We start from the raw sequence: 12,371 nt of genomic DNA, 5'->3' as shown, positions 1-12,371 counted from the left end.
AGCACTCTCTGGATTTAAGTCACATTAAACTATATTGTGAACGTTTTCAGAGCATTCACTCCTTCCTCAGACTCAGACAGTCTGAGGAAGGAGTGAATGCTTCGTGCCTTCCCTTTTTGGTGTTATATTGTGCATTCGAGTGCACCCTGGGCAAAACATGGACTGATGCAGTCCTGAATGGGATTCCTTGGAGTGCTTTACCACTTGAATTTACTATATATATATATAAATGTCAAAAACGAGAGCACTCACCAGGACTTAATGTTTGATGTCTGAGGACGAGGTTAGAATCCTCGAAACGTCACTTTGTTAAAATAAAAGCTGTGATTGCTTTAATGTGTTAAGTCCTGGTGAGTGCTCTCGTTTTTGACATTTGTAAAAAAGGCACGCTGTGGCATTGGATGCACCCTGGGCGGTTGTGAAGCGGAGTGAGTGCAGAGTTCATTTGGAAATATATATATATAAATATGTATATATATAGTTAATCTCCTTAGGAACAGCACTCTCCATTTTAACAGGTTACTTTATTAGTAAACATTTTTGTGGTTACCCCCGTTCTCAGACTAAAAGTATACAAACAATAAAATCCACTTACTAGCATGAAATAGTGCTCCCACCACCAGAAACATGCCCATCAATCACCACTGGCGCCCTTCAGGCACAACTGCGCATGCGCCAAAGATAATACAGAGTAATCGAAGGGACAAACCTTTAAACAATAAAGAGATACACACAATGGATTATGTGACACCCTTAGCAACCCACAGCAAAACAAAGCGTAACACACCAACTCCAATATGGTATACATCCTATTTGATGAACATTGGACAAACTACCACTTTTGGGCATTGAGAAGTAATCTACTCCTATATTAACATTAAACTTGCTACGCTATGCTTACTATGCCAATACCCTCACATATGTTTCGATAATGCAACTACAATAAATGAATTGCTTACTATCTATGTATTCTGTTGAAAACCATTGGACTATGAAACTCTTTCTGTAACTATATTGGACTTCATATTACTTTGCTAATGGAACCTCCTATTTACAGAGGGTCAGTCAGACACATCAAGTGAAGTACCAGAGGCCCGCTACAAAAAAGCACTGGAAATCCAAATTAGTGTTAAGTCCCTTGGAAAATAAAGTATTCAGATCGAAAATCCAACTGGACTTCCTTTGTAGCAGGCTTCTGGCTCTATCACCACCCCTTGGTCACATAGGTATATGGTCTATTATAATGTATATGAGGTTCGAAATAGCATGTTTAGACTCCAGAAAATGTCTGGCAACCAGCTGGTCAGATTCGCCATTTTTAATGCTGATTCGCCATTCGAGTCCTCAGATCATCCTGGGTCTTACCCACGTAAAAATCTGCCACATGGGCAATGCAAGTGATATACAACATATTTTGTGGTGCATATGACCCTTTGTCTAATATAGAACTTTTTATTAGACCAAGGATGTATGAAGAAGTTACTCTGGGTTAGACCCTTACATGTTATACATCCACTACTTCAGAAGCAACCATTTTTCTGGGTTCTTAACCAGGATTTGTTGGTAGCAGCAGATCCTTCAAAGTGCATCCTCTCCTAAACCCCACCATGGGGGCTTCCATCTGCATAAGTGGCAATGATTAATCTGTGGAGATAATATCCCTATTCTCTCATAGGGTTTGTGAGAAACCAAGTTGTTCCAGGGTAAAGGTAGTAGTGAAGATCATCCTTTCTCTCTGACAAGTTACTTGTTGTTTCCAGGGCATTTTGAAGATGGGCTGCACCATAGCCTCTCTCCCTGAACCTCAGCTCCATCTTAGAGATTTGCTCATTCTTTCTATCCAATTCGGTATTGTTGTAGACCGCCCTTTTAAACTGTGACACTGGTAGCGCATGTTTTAAACTTGGTGGATGGCCGCTTGTCACTTTCAACAGTGAATTCCTGTCAGTTTCCTTTTGGAATAAATAGGTACAGAAAGCTTTAACACCCTTATAGATCCGAATATCCAGAAAGTAAATTTGTTGATGTGATAAGTAATTTTAATTTGAACTTGAGGGTTCACTTTATTCAGATCCTCAAACTATTTCAGTCGTTCAGAGCTGCTGCTACTCCACACCAAAATCAAATCATTGATGTAGCGTCTAAAAAATTTGACTCTCGGATCAAAGAATAGATCCGTCTCCTCCGTCTCAAATCGTGCCATAAATAAGTTAGCATAGGATGGGGCCACATTGGACCCCATCGCTGTACCAGATATTTGCAAGAAAAATTCTCTTTCAAATTTAATGTAGTTGCATTTCAAACAGAACTCGAGGAGCTGCATTATCACATTAATTGGAGGGCCAATATCTGGATATTTCAACAGATAATGAAACACTGCAGACATACCTTCATCATGTGAAATAACAGTGTAAAGACTGGTCACATCAAGTGTGACCAGAATATCATCAGCAACAAATTTAGACCAAGGTTGTAGTAGCTTAATCAGCTCCATTGAATCCAATAGGAAGGAGAGGGTGTTACGCACCAGAGCATCCAAAAATGTGGCTATTGGTTGGAGAATAGAACCCCTTGTGGATACTATTGGTCTACCCGGTGGGGTGGTGGGGTTTTTATGCACTTTGAGTAAAGTGTAAATTACTGGTACTATTGAATTCTCCAATCCTAGGTAATCACCTAAAGGTTTTGTAATGATGTTAAGCTGTAACAGATTCTCCAAATAACCATCAATTTTGCTTTTAAAGATTTTGTAGGATACTGAGGTAACCGCCTATAAACAGTAATATCAGATAGTTGATTCATGACTTCTCCTCTGTAATTACGATAGTCCTGGAGTACCAAAGCACCCCCCTTTTCCACCTTTCTTATGACCAAATCCTTATTCTCCTGCAAGTCTTTAAGTAGTATATATATATAATTTATTTTTTACCAAAAAAATATCAGATATATATAGAAATATTTATTTATTAATAAATAGAATATATTTTTTATGTGAAAAACATTGGAATGTCAACTAATTAATTAATATTTCATGTTGGGTTAGCACATTCTTGAAAATGTGATTGAGTTTGCACACCATGTTGGGTGTTAGGTTTTAATTTCTTCCACTTTTCACTCTTCATTGAAGTCTATGTTGGAATACGTTAACACAGTAACTATATTCCAAGTTTTGCTTGTTGTGCCCATCAGGTTCACTTATGAGAAAAACTTTTTACTTTCAACTTGTAATAAACACGCAACCCGAGGCGAGAATGAAGCCAATGGCTAGCAGAATTAATGCACAAGCGGGATCACAAGCTACCACCCCACTTGTAATCTATCCCAGGGAAGCAGGTGCCTGTTAATGTTTAAGTGGTTAAGGGGACATGGTCTATATTTGGCATAGCGGGAGTACAGAGTCAGCATGTGCCTTATATGCAATGTTATGTAGATTTATACCTGCTATAAGAATGGTGCAAGAGGCCATGCATATGATTTATGGTATTATATAGCTATATTCCTGGAATAAAGAGGTGCAATGGGCCAAGAATCTGATCTGTAGTCTAATGTGGCCTTATATTTAGCATAAATAAACACTTTTTACAGCCAATAAGAAACAGAAAGCCCATAGAGTTTAACCATATAAGAGATACGTGAAGGCCATGTATCTGGTTTATATTTTGATGTGGGTATGTCTTGCCTAAATAGGGTTCAGTGGGATATGAATCTTGATTTTTTTTGCGTAAAATGGTCATTTAATTAAGTGGCTGTCAGATGTTATATTGCAGGTCTATTGTGTGATATATGTGTTTATCTGACAGCAGGACTTCTAGTGACGTTTCAGTTGGTCTGTAGAATGTTGTTGGCTTATACTTAGAATCAGATGTTAAAGGAACACTGAACCCAAATTTTTTCTTTCGTGATTCAGATAGAGCATGACATTTTAAGCAACTTTCTAATTACTCCTATTATCAAATTTTCTTTATTCTCTTGGTATCTTTATTTGAAATGCAAGAATGTAAGTTTAGATACCGGACCATTTTTGGTGAAAAACCTGGGTTGTACTTGCTGATTGGTGGATAAATTCATCCACCAATAAAAAAGTGCCGTCCAGAGTTCTAAACCAAGAAAAAAGCTTCAATACCTTCTTTTTCAAATAAAGATAGCAAGAGATAATAGGAGTAAATTAGAAAGTTGCTTAACATTGCATGCTCTATCTGAATCAAGAAAGAAAAAAATGTGGTTTCAGTGTCCCTTTAATTATTTATATTAGAAATCTGAGCATGTACAGTAAATGCATATGGGCAAAGTGATTTGAGGTTTAAGGGCCAATTTATTAATGTGCGGATGGACATGATCCGCTGTAGCGATCATGTCCGCCGCACTTTGCACAAGCATTTCACTAGAAAATTTGCTAGCAAGGGGTGTCAATCAACCTGATCGTATGCGATTAGGCCTATTGCTGTCCATTGCCTCAGAGGTGGCAGCGGACCAGTGAAGGAGCAGTGGTCTCAACTGCTGCTTCTTAACTCCTGTTTCCCTCTGCATTCGGCCGTTAATAAATCGGCCACTTGGTCTTCCATAAAGGGTGTATTTCTGGTCACAGAACTTAATCAAAGATATTATGTATCATATATATGGTTTCTGCATATAGCGTGCATAATAGGGTTTCTAAAGTTTATGTGTCTCATCTGTGGTCTGACATGTAGCTGGTATTAAAGGGTAGCTGAGACTATGAATCTGATATGATTTGTGCACATGAAGCCACTGAGGATAAGTAGATTGTCTGAATTACAGGTGTTCTTGGCATGTTGGTGCTTAAAAGGGTTTCAGGAGACTTTGGCCTCTAGCTATCAAGCTCCGTACATACCTGCCATCGCCGGCCCCAATACTCCCACCTAAACTCGCCTCACATCGCCACTGCGGACCTGAATACATTCGCCAAAGTTAGCAAAAAAGCTGTCAAAAAGCCAAGTACAGGGCGATGAGCAGCGGACTGTGATAGTTATCACTCATCCGATCGCGCTGCTCTTCGGCTTTTATTCAGCTTTATTGATAAGCTGTCACTAAGCACTCACACTATACTATACTGTTCTACCCCCTATACCGGCGCCCCCGGAGCCCCCCGCAACTAAATAAAGTTATTAACCCCTAAACCGCCGCTCCTAGACCCCGCCGCAACTATAATAAATATGTTAACCCCTAAACCGCCGCTACCGGACCCTGCCGCCACCTACATAATACCTATTAACCCCTATCCTGCCCCCCCTATACCGCCGCCACCAATAATAAATTTATTTACCCCTATCCTGCAGATCCCGTACCCCGCCGCAACTAAATAAATTGTTTAACCCCTAAACTGCCGCTCCTGGACCCCACCGCCACCTATAATAAATTTATTAACCCCTATCCTGCCCCCCTATACCGCCGCCATCTAAATTAAACTAATTAACCCCTAAACCTAAGTCTAACAGTAACCCTAACACCCACCTAACTTAAATATTATTTTAATAAATCTAAATAAAAATTACTCTTATTAACTAAATTAATCCTATTTAAAACGAAATACTTACCTATAAAACCTATAAAATAAAACCTAATATAGCGACAATATAACTAATAATTATATTGTAGCTATTTTAGGATTTATTTTTATTTTACAGGCAAATTTAAATTTATTTTAAATAGGTACAATAGCTATTAAATAGTTATTAACTATTTAATAGCTACATAGATAAAATAAAGACAAATTTACCTGTAAAATAAAAACTAACCTAAGTTACAATTACACCTAACACTACACTATCATTAAATGCATTATTACTATTTAAAACTAAATACTTACCAGTAAAATAAACCCTAAGATAGCTACAATGTAATTAATAATTACATTGCAGCTATTTTAGGATTTATATTTATTTTACAGGTAACTTTGTATTTATTTTAACTAGGTACAATAGTTATTAAATACTTACTTAAAGCATGAGTGAATTCTGAAATGACAGGCTTTTATCCAGAGACGGCACTTAAGGTAAAGAAAACATATACGACTTCATATAGGTAAAGATGGTATCGAGCAGCAAAGTCCTGGTACCTTAGGCACAAACTTGAGGCATGTAGATAAGCGGGCCGGGACTTCGCATCCGGCATCCAGTCTCACCCGGTATTTCTCGTCTGGTTCCTTAACTCCATGATTTAACAGGTGGAACTTGAAGACTCACTCCAGGGTAGACAAACTTTTCTCACCTCTGCCAAAATTCCTTCCGGATCTTTCGTGTTATGTTATAACACCATACCAGGTAATTTTCTCAGCTGCTTGATTTCAAATGACTCTGTCGATGCGCGTTTCGCCCCACAGTACTTTGCGGTCAGGGCCTCGTCAGGACTGTCAGTCAAAGTGATACATTCTATCCTTAAATTGTTGCCTTTGTTGCGGGAGTGGTTAAGGCGTGTACACGCTATCCAATAGGACTAGCCTGATTTGTTCAACCACTATACGTCACTGTTGATTCAGTTCCCATATTTTCATTAACTTATACAAACAGTATTTTTAATTATTAAGCAGGCTAAAAGATTGAAATGTATACATACAAATAATGTATCGTAATATCAGAAAGGGCCTAAAATGCTGAGCCTACAATGAACTTTTTATATCAACACCTAACTTACAAATGTTTTTGAATTTGATGGCTCGATTTACAGACAGGTCAGGGGGACGGCAATGGGAGCTGTGTGTGCACCCACGTATGCTTGTCTACATCTGGGGGCATGGGAGATGGACATCTTTGAGCAGTTTGGTGAAGTGTTCAGCTCCCATGTGTCCCTTTGGATTAGGTATGTGGACGACATCCTAATGTTTTGGGATGGCCCCCTAGCCTGTCTGTATGAGTTCATCAACTCACTAAACAAGAATGATCGCAACATTCTGTTGACATATGCATGTAGTGAGAAGAAATTACCGTTCCTAGATATCTGTATTAAAAAAAGAAGGAAATAAGATATCCACTGAAAACCATCGAAAAGATATGGCAACAAACAGTTTATTGGAAGCTTCCAGTAGCCATCCAGAACTGTTAAAGAGAGGCATTCCTTTTGGTCAACTGCTTAGACGTAAGAGAAACTGCTCCTCAAAGACTAAATTTGAACATCACGCTCAAATTATGTGTGAAAAATTTATTGAAAGAGGTTATTCTAACAGATTAATTAAGCATACCTTTAACAAAGTTAGGAAATTAAATCGTAATGATCTACTATATTCAAAAAGAACTCAGGTTACAACTGATAGCAACATAAGATTCATTACTACATTCAATTGTCAATGGCAAAATTTAAGACATTTTGTCTCGCAACTGGCACTTGTTGTCATTTGATGAAAAAATAGCTGGAAAAGTGGGTAAAAGACCCCTATTGACCGCAAAGAAATCTCCTAACTTAAAAGATAAGTTAGTCAAAAGTAGATTTGTGAGGTCAGATCCTGCAATTAATTGGTTAAACAAATACCAACAAGTTAAGGGTAGTTTTCCCTGTGGACACTGTGTGTATTGCCCATATATGCTGAAATGTAAATCGTTTTCAGCAAATACGGAAAAAAACTTTGAGATAAGATGTTTTTCAAACTACAACACTGTTGGAGTAGTGTATCTCTTACAATGCTCCTGTCCCCTGTTCTATGTTGGAAAAACAAAACGTATGTTCAAGGACAGGGTACAGGAGCATAGAGATGACATACTCTATGAAAGAGATATGAGTGTTTCTAGGCATTTAAGGGATGCAAATAACAGCAGCACTATCTCTTTAAAATTTGTTGGAATAGATCAGGGACTGACAGGTGGTAGAGGAGGAGACAATAATAAATGTCTTCTAAATAAAGAAGCAAGATGGAAATATGTATTAAAAACAGTGTCCCCTCTTGGCTTAAATGAAAGAATCGAATTTAGATCCTTTCTAGGCTAAGTACTAAATAAGGAAGAAAATAAATAACCAACCTAGGTAGTCATGAATAGCCTTTATAAGGTCTCATAATCATTCCATAAGAAATAGTATCTTGAGTTTAAATCATTCCATAGTTTTGAAAGTTAGACAAACTAAATATTCAATAATACTCCTCAATGTATGCAAAATTGAGGAATTTGGCATAATGCTAGTATATGCCTAAACATAAAGATACATGTTAGCATCCAGCATTAATAACTTCCAACACCTTGAAACTTGTTATGTAATGTAAGTTAGGTGTTGATATAAAAAGTTCATTGTAGGCTCAGCATTTTAGGCCCTTTCGGATATTATGATACATTTTTTGTATGTATACATTTCAATCTTTTAGCCTGCTTAATAATTAAAAATACTGTTTGTATAAGTTAATGAAAATATGGGAACTGAACCAACAGTGACGTATAGTGGTTGAACAAATTAGGCTAGTCCTATTGGATAGCGTGTACACGCCTTAACCACTCCCTCAACAAAGGCAACAATTTAAGGATAGAATGTATCACTTTGACTGACAGTCCTGACGAGGCCCTGACCGCAAAGTATTGTGGGGCGAAACGCGCATCGACAGAGTCATTTGAAATCTAGCAGCTGAGAAAATTACCTGGTATGGTGTTATAACACGAAAGATCCGGAAGGAATTTTGGCAGAGGCGAGAAAAGTTTGTCTACCCTGGAGTGAGTCTTCAAGTTCCACCTGTTAATTCACGGAGTTAAGGAACCAGACGAGAAATATCGGGTGAGACTGGATGCCGGATGCGAAGTCCCGGCCCGCTTATCTACATGCCTCAAGTTTGTGCCTAAGATACCCGGACTTTTCTGCTCTATACCATCTTTACCTATATGAGGTCGTATATGTTTGCTTTACCTTAAGTGCCGTCTCTGGATAAAAGCCTGTCATTTCAGAATTCACTTATGCTTTAAGTAAGCTGACATTGGAGGACGCTCTTACCTCGATCTTGTCAGCTGTTTCACTAATAACGGTACTGAAATATCAATGAGCTCAATAGTTGCAACTAAATGAAAGAAGAGATTTAACATCATATAAGATAACGTTAATGGAACTTTGTTGCTTTGGGACTTTTTAGTTTCAATCACACATTATTGTTGTCTTTCTCTTTTGCTTCTATATTCTATCGAAACTGTCACTGTTTTTGTACCATGTACACATGAGTTTAGTCTAATTATAAGTGTAGCAACTGGTGTAGATTTGTCTAGGCCTTCCACTGCAGTGGCATATTTAGGTGTGGTATTCATTTGCATTACCTCTATAGTTTGGTTGTTTATTTTGTTTTCAGCAATACATGTGTTGTATATCAATTGGGCCTTTTGTGTTTGAGCCTCTTTGTTTTATACAATGTTTCAGCCTTTTTTCTACATTTTAGATCAAAGTTAAGTACATTCTGAGTGCTGTATTCCCCTACTTTAAACATAGCATCTCATATAGCTCTGCTATGTGTGTAATATATTTTTCTTTTATAAATATATTTGAATTTCTATAAATTTTGGGGTTTGCACCAGGACCTGGCCCAGCCGGTGCGGTCCAGGTTATTTCATAATATTTTCAGACATTACACCTTGAAGGTTTAATAAACGTGTCTGATATAATCCCTTTTTCTCCCTATTATATAATCATAAATAAATAAATAAATAAATAAAAATAAATATATATATATATATATATGCATATATATATATATATATATATATATATATATATATATATATATATATATATATATATATATATATATATATATATATATATATATATATATATATATATATATACACATACTGTATAAATGTTTTAGATGACAGGCAACAAAACCATATTTTTGCTGTTGCAGTGCCAGACAGCATATTTTAGAAATACTGTCAGCAAAAACAAACTATTTCTATATAAACAATATCAAATATGCAGAATATATGAGATTGCTTATACTTGCATGAGATCTACAAACTATACAGGCACAGAAAATGTTAATACATCTATCTGAAAATCTATCTATCTATCTATCTATCTATCTATCTATCTATCTATCTATCTATCTATCTCTCTATCTATCTATCTATCTATCTATCTATCTATCTATCTATCTATCTATCATCTATCTATTAATCATGTATATCTCTATCTATCATCTATCTATCTATCTATCTATCTATCTATCTATCTATCTATCTATCTATATCTGTCTATCATCGTTCTTTCTCTATAAGCAAACCAAACTAAGAAATACAAAATCAAATGCTATAAAACACTTCCATAGTAAATATACTATGTTAATATTACTTTCTTAAATTACAGCAACTATAACCACTTAGCTGACTTGACAAATGCAGTTCTGAACACTGTAAAGAAGCTGATATTGATACTTGGAAAGAAATAACTAATGCACTTTCCAAATCAAGTATAATTTTTTTTACAATACACAGTAGTGAATTCTGCACCTCAGGTTGGCAAGGTAATCGCTCATTCAATTATCTATCATTTATTTTTATCATGCTTAAAATGTCAAATGTCGAAACTGAACAGCCAGAATGTCAAACTGTCAAAACTTTATATCATCTGAATTACTTTCTTAGCATTACTGTGAAATGTGCAAATGTGTCACTGTGGTCCCATTCATGAAGGCGAGCCATCAACTTTATTTTATGAAAGTTGGCACTGAATACAGTGCTGTACCTGTACTATAGCTTCTTCTTTGTGACTAAATAGATCACTACCGAACAACTAACATCAACATGTTTATTGTCTGCTTGTCACACCATTTAATTCAAATAAATGGCTGCGCTTGTGCCATGCAGTATAAACAATGTTATAAATCAAATGCTGTTTCTTTTGTTTTAAAGCCAATTAAAATGTGATTCTAATTGTTTAGAAGAATATTTCTTAGCTCGTTGTGGATTTACTCTTCATTTGCAATCCATCACATGAAGATTAGATTGCTTTCTTCCTTTTGCCTTCTTTATGGGTTTCCTATTTTAGTGCACTTTATGTCTGTATTTTTGTTGATGGGACGCAATTCCTTTCAGGTTGTAAAAACATCTATCAATAGTCCTTTTTGCCACCAGTGTGACTTGTGCAATCTTAAAGGGACAGCAAGGGCGAATGTAGCATGCTCCCGCTACCAAACAAAAGCGGGAGCGCGCTACATTTAGTTCAATAGCGCAAATCGCTTTTGAAACGAAGATCGGATCAAAGAATCCTGGAGAGAACACAAAGTAAGTATTGGAGGCTAAAAACTCTCAAATCTTTTGTTTTTTCAAGCTGTCACCAAGATAATGTAACATAATTCTGCATGTTTACTGTCCCTTTAACTATAGGCAGCATACTGATGCCCACTCGCCGTGAGCCTTTGGGGACAAGGTTCAAGACAGCGAACGTCATCCGCCTGACCTTTGACAAATAGAGCCCTTAATCTGAATTTCATATGAGCAGTACATTTTCTTCTGAATGTTTTCAAAGTTATTTTGATTTTATTTCTCCCTGTATCCTATGACAGCAATTAGCCAATCAAAAAATGCACGTAAATATATAATGCTCAGTAGGAGCTAATACTTCAGAAAATGTGTAAATAAAAAGTACAGGGAGTGCAGAATTATTAGGCAAATTAGTATTTTGACCACATCATCCTCTTTATGCATGTTGTCTTACTCCAAGCTGTATAGGCTCGAAAGCCTACTACCAATTAAGCATATTAGGTGATGTGCATCTCTGTAATGAGAAGGGGTGTGGTCTAATGACATCAACACCCTATATCAGGTGTGCATAATTATTAGGCAACTTCCTTTCCTTTGGCAAAATGGGTCAAAAGAAGGACTTGACAGGCTCAGAAAAGTCAAAATAGTGAGATATCTTGCAGAGGGATGCAGCACTCTTAAAATTGCAAAGCTTCTGAAGCGTGATCATCGAACAATCAAGCGTTTCATTCAAAATAGTCAACAGGGTCACAAGAAGCGTGTGGAAAAACCAAGGCGCAAAATAACTGCCCATAAACTGAGAAAAGTCAAGCGTGCAGCTGCCAAGATGCCACTTGCCACCAGTATTGCAACATCACTGGAGTGCCCAAAAGCACAAGGTGTGCAATACTCAGAGACATGGCCAAGGTAAGAAAGGCTGAAAGCGACCACCACTGAAAGAGACGCACAAGCTGAAACGTCAAGACTGGGCCAAGAAATATCTCAAGACTGATTTTTCTAAGGTTTTATGGACTGATGAAATGAGAGTGAGTCTTGATGGGCCAGATGGATGGGCCCGTGGCTGGATTGGTAAAGGGCAGAGAGCTCCAGTCCGACTCAGATGCCAGCAAGGTGGAGGTGGAGTACTGGTTTGGGCTGGTATCATCAAAGATGAGCTTGTGGGGCCTTTTCGGGTTGAGGATGGAGTCAAGCTCAACTCCC

Source organism: Bombina bombina, chromosome 1 (assembly GCF_027579735.1).
Source record: "Bombina bombina isolate aBomBom1 chromosome 1, aBomBom1.pri, whole genome shotgun sequence".
Lineage (NCBI taxonomy): Eukaryota > Metazoa > Chordata > Amphibia > Anura > Bombinatoridae > Bombina > Bombina bombina.
This window is presented reverse-complemented; position numbering follows the sequence as displayed.